This window comes from Akebia trifoliata, chromosome 5 (genome assembly GCF_017979445.1).
Source record: "Akebia trifoliata isolate Shusen 1 chromosome 5, ASM1797944v1, whole genome shotgun sequence".
Lineage (NCBI taxonomy): Eukaryota > Viridiplantae > Streptophyta > Magnoliopsida > Ranunculales > Lardizabalaceae > Akebia > Akebia trifoliata.
The window spans coordinates 35109620-35118906 of NC_141379.1; the positions used below are offsets into that span (position 1 = coordinate 35109620).

Sequence of the window (9287 nt, forward strand, 5' to 3'; positions counted from 1 at the left end):
ATTTATCATACATTTTTTATTTTCACCACATTATACCCTTAAAAAATCTATAAAAACTCACCTCTTTCACAAACCTACCAATGCTTGAACCCCCTATAAAGCTTCAACTCTCTCTCTACCTCCCTAAAACTTTCTTCGACGCCTGCTCAACTCTCTAAAAGTCTAACAAAAATACATCATCAAAAATAATTCTACCAAAAACTCAAAAAGTCTCAAGAAGGAAAAATACAAACTTCACGGTAGGGTGTAGTAGGACCATGTAATTTCCTCATCTCTCCCATTTTCATCTCTTTTTTCTATTTCTCCTCCTCACTTTTTTTTTCTGAGTTTTGAAAGTCTATTTTCATTATAAAAAAAAAAAGTCTTGTATGCCTAGACACAATGGAGTCCCTCTCATAAAGAGGTGACTCCTGTGATTTAAGCCCAAAATAAAATCATTTTTAGTTTGAGGGTAAATTTTTTTTTTCTCTATCGATTTTCTTTATTAGAATTTACAAAAAAGAAAAATTACCATTTTTAAAGATTATCACATATGGTGGAAGGAATATGGTGTTTAACATCTTCCTTATCCTTTAACATGAATCCCCTTATCTAGATCTTAAGTAGATTAATGACCTTTATTCGTATAAGAGTCACTACAAATAAAAATGAATTTTCAAAATTATCTTTTGGATGTCTATTCACACTTTATTCTAAAAAATAATGATAACTCCAAATCCAAGTAGTAGAGATCTTTAGAAACGAAAATCTCATGTCTACAATAACTTTGTAAACATAGTTCCGAAACAAAAAGATGTTTTTTACAAAAATTACCGAACTAACTATAATTTCTTTGAGCATAGTTGAGAAAGAACAAAAGAATTAAAAAGCGAGAGACGAGTGCAATATTTATTATTATTATTTTTGTAGTGTAATCATCCAAAAAGAATGCAAAAGGGAATTTTTAAGTGATGGAGTGCAATTGATAATGGGTGGTGTGCAACTAGTCGGTCCCAATTGTTATTTTGGAGGTTTTAATAATAATTTTTTCATCTCCCTTGCTTATTAAATGGAAAAAAAAAAAGAGAAATTTCTTACAAATAAGATAATTTGGAATTTTTTTTATTTAAAAAAATTAATTTTTCAACTTCTCACAAAACTCAAAAAGGAAATGAATATTAACAAAGAGAGTTAGAGAAAAGTAGGAAAAAAAGGAGAAGAGGAAAATGTGGGTTTTCAATGGATGGATTTTAGGTACAGACAATTTACTATAGGTTATCTAGGGGTGTCAATGGGTCAGTTTTATTTATGAAAAAATGATTAAAAAAAAAAAGTAAATAGTGATAGAGATAGGTGCCTAAAAAATCTCACCTATATATATATATATATATATATATATATATATATATATATATATATATATATATTATATAGGGAAATGTTCAGCAACAAACATTTTGGCAAAACATTTTTCAAAACATGGGTTAGAGGTTTTGAAATGGGCTGATTTTTGGTGAGGATGATCTTTATGGTGAGGAGATCATCATCACCAAAAATCAGCCCATTCCAAAACTTCTAACCCCATCAAAAATGGTTTACAAAAAATGGATGGTCCACGATTTTTCAACTTGTAAACTGGGGCTAGAATTTTTGGAATGGGCTGATTTTTGGTGAGGATGATCTCTAGATGATCTCCTCACCAAAAATCAGCCCATTCCAAGACCTCTAACCCATGTTTTGAAAAATGTTTGTTGCTGACAGGACCCATATATATATAAAAATGTGAACAGTGGTATTCATTTTGAAGTTTGGTTGAGAGGGATCCATTTATAAATATAGAGATTTGAAGCCTGATTGAAGTTTCTCTAAGCACCCTGACTTTTGCCGCAATATTTTAACAAATCATTTAGTACAAATCTGAAGATTGTTTACTTAATGACCCCTCAACTTGATTAATGTTAAATTCAAATAATCGAGATTGATTATTTAAATCATTAAAATGAACCATTCAAATTGCCAATCTTAATAATTTGAATCATTGACCTCATATCATTGATCCATATTCAAATGTCGAGATCGTGATCTCAATGATTGTAAAAGATAGATCTTGACGATTAAATCAAAGTTAGCTCTTGATGATTTGAATTCTCAATCTTGATATTGAAAGCGGGTGGGGGTGGGGGTGGGGGTGGGGGTGGGGGTGGGGGGGCATTAAGAAAGAAAAGTTTACTACCTGGACTATCTAGTCATAGTGGAAAAGTTAGGGTGGGTGCATTTGGAAAGAAATTCCTCCATCAGGGTTCATTAAGTACTTTTCCCAATCTATTGCTATCGAGTATCATATATTTCTCGCCTCCAAATTGAAACTAATATTTAAGGGCAATTTTTTTTTTCAATATAAACCCACCATCATTGTAGCATGAAGCGTGCTCTCTCATTTACTAGGTTATGGTGAATTGTGAAGGATGACTCATGAAAAAAAAAATATGATTGTAAATATTAAATCCATTGGTTGAGATTTATATATCGTTGGGAGAAACATCCCAAGGTATGTTTTATTGAGATATGCATAAATCTTGATCTTCAGATATGTATTTAAATGGTCGAAACCATTTGTTTTTAGAAGAGTCATTTTCCATGTGTCATCGATTTAGTGTCACATTCCTCCTATTATATATATATATATAAAAATAATGTAAAAAAAGAAAAGAAAGGATAAGAGAAGTCTAAGAAAAGCAGGTTATTAATAATATAAGCTTAGTTCTATTAAAAAAAAAATCAAAAAGGTTGTTTAGAAGAAAGATTTGATGGGGGGTGCAAAAGCTATAAAAAATATTTTGGCCTTAAATATTATACTCTTATTGCATATAATTTCTAAATATAATTAATTGTCCATGATAAATTTATCAATATAAACCCTATCATTGTGGCATGATGCTTGTATGGTTAAGAGTTGAATTCCCCCATTTTGGTAGAGATAGCTAGAGACATCAATCTAATTTCAAGTTATTTATTTATGATCATTGTTCATGGCATTTCGTGCAGGATAGAAACTAAAATCGAGGCCGATTTTCGATGCTCTTTCCTTCCATATCTCTTTCCAGGCTTGGCCCAAGTAAGTGTTCCATAGATTTTTAAGTGGCCTTCTTTTATTTTTCAATATATATATGTTTTTTTGATATCTCCCTTGAATATTTGGATTATGCGCAAAAAACAAATAAGGCAAAGCTAGAAGCTAGAATTAGCGAAACCTGCAAGATACTCACTTGAGATTGTGAAATTCTATGGGCCTAACTCATCCTCACAAAACCGACTTGCAAAGAGAGGGTTGCCCCCACTTTATACATTGCACCTCCCAATAGTACCCAGGCGATGTGGGACTATTCTAACAGATACCTGTGAGATTTTCACTTTAAAACCTCCAATATCGTTACTATTCCGATATGGTAATTTCTACAAAGTCACATAACTTTTAGATTAGATCAAGTGTACAAGTTTTTTAAAAGTTAAAGTCTCATTCTCAGTGAATAAACGTTGGGTCCCTCGTTTACTTTCTCATAAATTTTGAGATAAACTTAAGGTGAAACCAATGAAGTATTCAAATAGTTTATTCTTTTGTGAAGTAGTGAACAGGGAGATTTTCCTTCTGTAACATTTTCAAATACATAAATAATCCCAAGTCAAATTCCAACCCAGGTGGTGTGCAGGCCTATATTATCCCTCTAAATCAGAGTTTTAGTTCTCCAAAATGCAATTAGCGCCCTAAACTAATGGTGCATGTAGGAACCAAAGTCAATCCCAATAATTTTTAAATATTTTTATCAATAATTATTCTAATTTTTTATGGAGATACCACAAGAATATTAATTTATTGCGATGACATTCACTGACGGCCACTAGTAAAAGGTCGTTGTAGCCTACAAATTTTTTTTTGAATGTTTTTTATTTATTTTTCTTCAAAAATTTGGTTTTAGGCATGAGATATACCTATGGCGTTAGTTGTGTCGATCGCAATATGTTGCTTCACTCCAAACAAAATCACAATTTTCTCTTCGATCTGCTCTCTCTATCTTTCTTTCTTTCTTCGATCTGATTTGATTCTTGAATTTCCCTATATTCATCTTTCCTTAAATAAACAATCTTGCTCTCTCTCTCGATTCGATCTATTCAAATTAGATCCATAGCGATGTTCATTAGGTACAAACAATTCAGTAGGTTATGGTGGGTTTAATGAGTACACTTATAAGGGTAACATTGTAAATTAATTAACTTATTATTATTATTATTATTTTTTTTTACATTTTGACATTGAGTGGAGGTGTGTGCAAATAGCGCCACCCTTTGAATTGTTCTACTATTTAATTTAGAGGCTGTGGATAGAATTTTATATATTAATCATGTGGTTAATGATTATATACTTCACAATTGGTTTGGGAATTTAGATTGATCCTTTGTGTGAAGTCAAAAATCTAGATCAATGATTCTAATATTGTAGGAATCATTGACAAAAAATCACGAGGATTTATATCAAGAACGAGTGGGGAGGCCCAAGAACTTATAACACTACGTCACAAATCGGAAAAAACGACTAAATATGGCGCAAAAAACGACGGACCAAGGACGTTGTTTATTTACGACGGATTTTGTTAGTTGTTTAACCCTTAACGACGTCCATAATTGTTGATTATTAACAACTAACCTAATCCGTCATTAAATAACTACTCGAGTTACTATTGCCGCACCCACGTTACTAATGCTACACCAATTGGTGTGGCGTTAAAAACAACTATGGTGGCAGTATTACTTGTATCCATAACATTCAGACTCAAACCTTATTACCTTAACGACAGCAGATTCGAACTTTCTTCTCGAAAAAAAACCCTCGAATCTCAAATCTCAGACTCGATTCGATTTCGTCTCTCACGATTCTAGGTTTTTTAATTTTCGATCTCTGCTCACAAGATCCTCCTTCGTGATTTAGCGTTTCGGATTTTCAATCGGCTCTCTCTCGATCCCAACAAAGAGTCTTCAGCAATCCATGGGATTACGAAATCAGGTGAAGTTCGACACCATCTTCTTCGGCACAAGCTTTCGAGGTAGTTCTCTCTCTCTCTCTCTCTCTCTCTCTCTCTCTCAATCAGATCTGCAGATCTGATACCGATTTGATTTCCTCTCATTATCTCCTTTATTTTCCCCTTTCTATTACAAATTTTCCATTGAAAATTATGCTTTTTATTTTTATTATTATTACAATTTTACGTTTTCTTTTAGTAATTTGTTCAAGCAATCTATACACTTTTGTGGATCTTTTGATTGCATGCAATTTCTTTTGTTTCTTATCGGCATCTATATATGAATTTGCATCTTTGATTGGTTCTCTATCTGACTATATGTAGATATATTATATTATATATTTAAAAAAATGGATCTTTTATGGCCAAAATTCTCTAATCCTTGCTTATTTATGTTTGTTGAATTTTACCGAATTTCATTCTATTAGATCGATCTGTTCAATTCACAAGGTTCTTCTATGTTTAGATCGTTCTCCGTTGCTATTTGATTTACGTCCTAAACCTTTGTATTTGAAATTGACATCTACAGGGAATTGTATGTATTTGATTCATGTTTTGTGTTTTCTGGTAGTTCAGACTGCAAATTGCTTCAGTTCACTTCTCTAGATGTTAATTTTATATATTTATTTCTTTATTTTAATTCTGTTTCTTAAAAATCTTTAATCAAGTCAGTAATCTCTGTTTTCAAATTTTGACCGTCGATCCCCCACCACCTCCATATGTTTGTTTAAAGGGGTCACAGAATGTAGAGATACTTGAATCGGATCTGGAAGAGTAGAATCTCTGGCAAGTAGCCGGGTATGTTTTCTTTTACTAGGAGGAATGGAATGTCTACTGTGTGTTTATGGTGTGTTGGGTCTTAACTTGTGTCCGGCCTTACCCATTTTGTTATGCGTAAGCTGGACTGAACCAATGACCTCAAAGTTGAGGTTGCATTATGTCAACCAACTGAGCTGATGGTCTATGTCCTGTCCAGGTCGTATGCATTGGTTCATGCTTTATGCATTTGTTCGCATGTGGGAATATCTATTTCAGTTTCTTTTTTCTGAAAGAGATGTATATTTTCTCTGTAGTTATTCTTCTTCGAATTATTTGGAAATTATGGATCTTTGTATCTTAGTAAAAAAATTTCAACCCAAAAGCATTCCTTCAGTGGGGGACTTGCATTAATATGATGGGGAACCTTTGAAATGGAAATATTGTAATATAAATCTTTAGTAAAGTCTTTGGGTGATGATGCCTGAGATATAGTACTAAACTGATTAAAAACAGGATTATCGATAGATAAATTAAAAAAATAAGGGTGATTCAAACAAACCCTTCAATGTTTTCTGGAATATTTGAGATACCCATATTTTGAAAGTGATGACATATATAGACCTTGATCTTGGCCGGCACTAGAAAACTAACAAAAATGTACTTGTCCTCTACTTCAACCTCTAATAAAAATCATTGATTTTTCTTCAAAAATCTGTTATCTTTAAGCACTTAACTATTAGGGTAAATTATTTTTAACTTATTCAACGTCTTGTAGAAAGGGGAATTAAGGATTTTTGGCTAGAATATGCCATTCGAAACAATTGGAACCTTTTAGAAAATTGTATATTGTTACTAAGGGTGTCGATTTTGGGTCTACCAATATGGACCTGATCATTTTTGGGTCTGGTTCTAGATAGCTAGGTCAAGGACCCCATAAGAATCCAAATATCTGAATAGTAAATTTATAATATTATAATAAAATTAGAAGTCTAATTAAATACTTACAAAGAGATTTCTTAAAGTAAATATTGTTGAAGTAAAATTAAAATATAAAGAAAATGTGGATTTTTAAAATTTTTACTTTTTCTCTGCGTGTAGTCCCACTCATTTTTTATATTTTTATATAATTTCAACGACAAATAAATATTTCATACTATAATTAAATTTATAATATTATAATAAAATTGGTAGTCTAATTAAATACTTACAAAGAGATTTCTTAAAGTAAATATTGTTGAAGTAAAATTAAAATATAAAGAAAATGTGAAAATTTTAAATTTTTACTTTTCTCTACGTGTAGTCCCACTCATTTTTTATATTTTTATATAATTTCAACGACAAATAAATATTTCATACTATAATTTTTTATGATTTTATTTTCAAAAGTTTGATTTACTTGAAGAACTTATTGTGATCTTAACTTTCAATTGGGGAATTACAAGATAAATTGCCCATTTACAAATTATTGTCTATCCTATTGGATATTAGTATTTTTTTTTCTCATTTAAAAAAGCATAATCATTATTTTATATGTTTGGTTATAAATTTTTTTCCAAAATTTATCCAAATTGAACCTTCACCGAATAATTACCAAATCCGAACTTTGTTACTAGGCTGCGCTTATACTTTTTTTTTTTGTGCTTTTTTAATTATTTCTTGCTAAATATGTTTATAGGAAGGAAAAAAATCAAAATTAGAGAAAAGAAAAGTAATCAAAATTAGACTTGTTCAATGAGCCCAACTTTCCCAAAACTACCTAGCCTGGGCTAACCCAAGTTTAGAATGTCAAACTCAGGCTGAGTTTGGGTTAGTCAGCTTGGGCTGGTTACTCTGCCACTTGAGCTGAACCTGGTCTATCCTCCAACCCTCCCAGCTGACATGCGGTGATATTATTGATTGGCCCAAATTTCGAATAAAGTTTTATTGAACAGAGGTACTTTTTTTACTTTATATGGTAGATAGACACTAAACATAAAAAATTATAATAAAATAATTAAATGTTTGACCATGATAGTTATGAGAATTCTTTTATTTTGTAATTTAGTATATTCATCTTTCTTGCATAATTACTTGGATTGCTTTAGGTAGTCGGTATCATTATTATATATCTGACAATGTTTTTTAATTTTTCAATCACAGATTTCGGCAATATGTCGTAAGAAGTAGGAATGTATATTATCCTTAAGAATCGCTGCGTCATTCTTCCAAGGACCAAGAAAGACATATGTTGGTTTTGATTTCTACAAGAGAAGTGAAGTTGGTAGAAGATATTTTTTGAAAAACTTCTTTAAACATTGGGATGTATATTAAAATCGACACCATGAAAACGGGGCATGTTGGACTATGATTGCACATGTAAAATTTGAATGAATATGGTTTCCATTTAAAAAATGTAAAATGTAAAATTTTGTTTTTTTGGTGTATTTATTTATTTTGTTAGATTTTAATTTTCTGTCCAATGAAAATTGTCATTTTCTTTTTAGGTGAAAAATAATAAAAATAACAAACAATATTGGCTAAAATTAAAAAAAAAAAGTTTCACAAAAAAACGACGGCTTTAAGCCGTCGTTTATTTCTACTAATTTAATTTGAAATTGACGAATAAAAATGACGGGTTTGAGCCGTCGTTTATGTTTGACAGACTATGACCGTCGTTTTTTAGAACAGTTTGTTGACGCGTGCCAACCGTCGTTCACCAAAAACAACTTCGTTATTTACAACTGCTCTTGCGACGGCGGGGGCTGTCATTTTTCTTAAAAAACGACGGCTTTGGCCCGTCGTTTTTTGTGAGATATGACGTAGTGTAAGGAGAGAGATAAGGCAATGAGTGTCCAATGTGGGACTAAACTCAACATCATTAGACCTTTAAATGATATATGCTCATGAGTTTATAGTTATGCTTTGGAAGAAATCGATTTTTCAATGGTAGGACTCACTATGCGAAAATTGGAAAATTCGACAGAAAAAATTGACGGGCAAAGTCCCACAAATTTTAGAAACTGAATTTTGATGGTCTAGGACCGTTGAAATTCTTAATGTTCCCAAATTTGATGGTTTAGAGCTGTCGAATTTCTCTCATCCTTCATTAATTTAACAGTTTCGACTTGTAGAAAAAAAAAAAATTGACAATGAAAAATTCGATGCCAATCCGACCCCCTGATCCATCAAATTTGGGCTTTTTTCACATTGTGGCTTACATGTTATATAATATAAAATATGGATATTTATGAAAAAGTGATCAACTTTTGACAAATTTACGATTCCAGCTCACTGTTCATTTTATTTACTAAAACGTGAACAATAACGAATTTGGACCGCCCCCTCAAAATGTTCTATATACAATAGATTGAGTCAAAGGTCCACTGGACCTTACAGGGTGGCCCCAAGAAATTCATGGCTTCGTAGGTTTCAAACACTTGACCTACTCTTCCTAAAGAGCTTATCAAGGTTTGACTTGGGATTGAAAATAGTGACTTT

The 9287-nt window shown here is 31.7% G+C and overlaps 1 long non-coding RNA gene across 2 annotated transcripts; it reads left to right on the top strand.

The window, feature by feature from the left end:
- The first annotated feature begins 4740 nt into the window (after positions 1-4740).
- LOC147402579 (uncharacterized) lies at positions 4741-8257 on the top strand. Of its 2 annotated transcripts, none has more exons than XR_015178925.1 (2): positions 4741-5075; positions 7950-8257. It is a non-coding gene; the product is annotated as an uncharacterized LOC147402579 (long non-coding RNA). The 2 variants fall into 2 exon arrangements; XR_015178924.1 differs by lacking the exon at positions 4741-5075 and adding an exon at positions 7685-7743.
- Positions 8258-9287: the final 1030 nt, after the last annotated feature.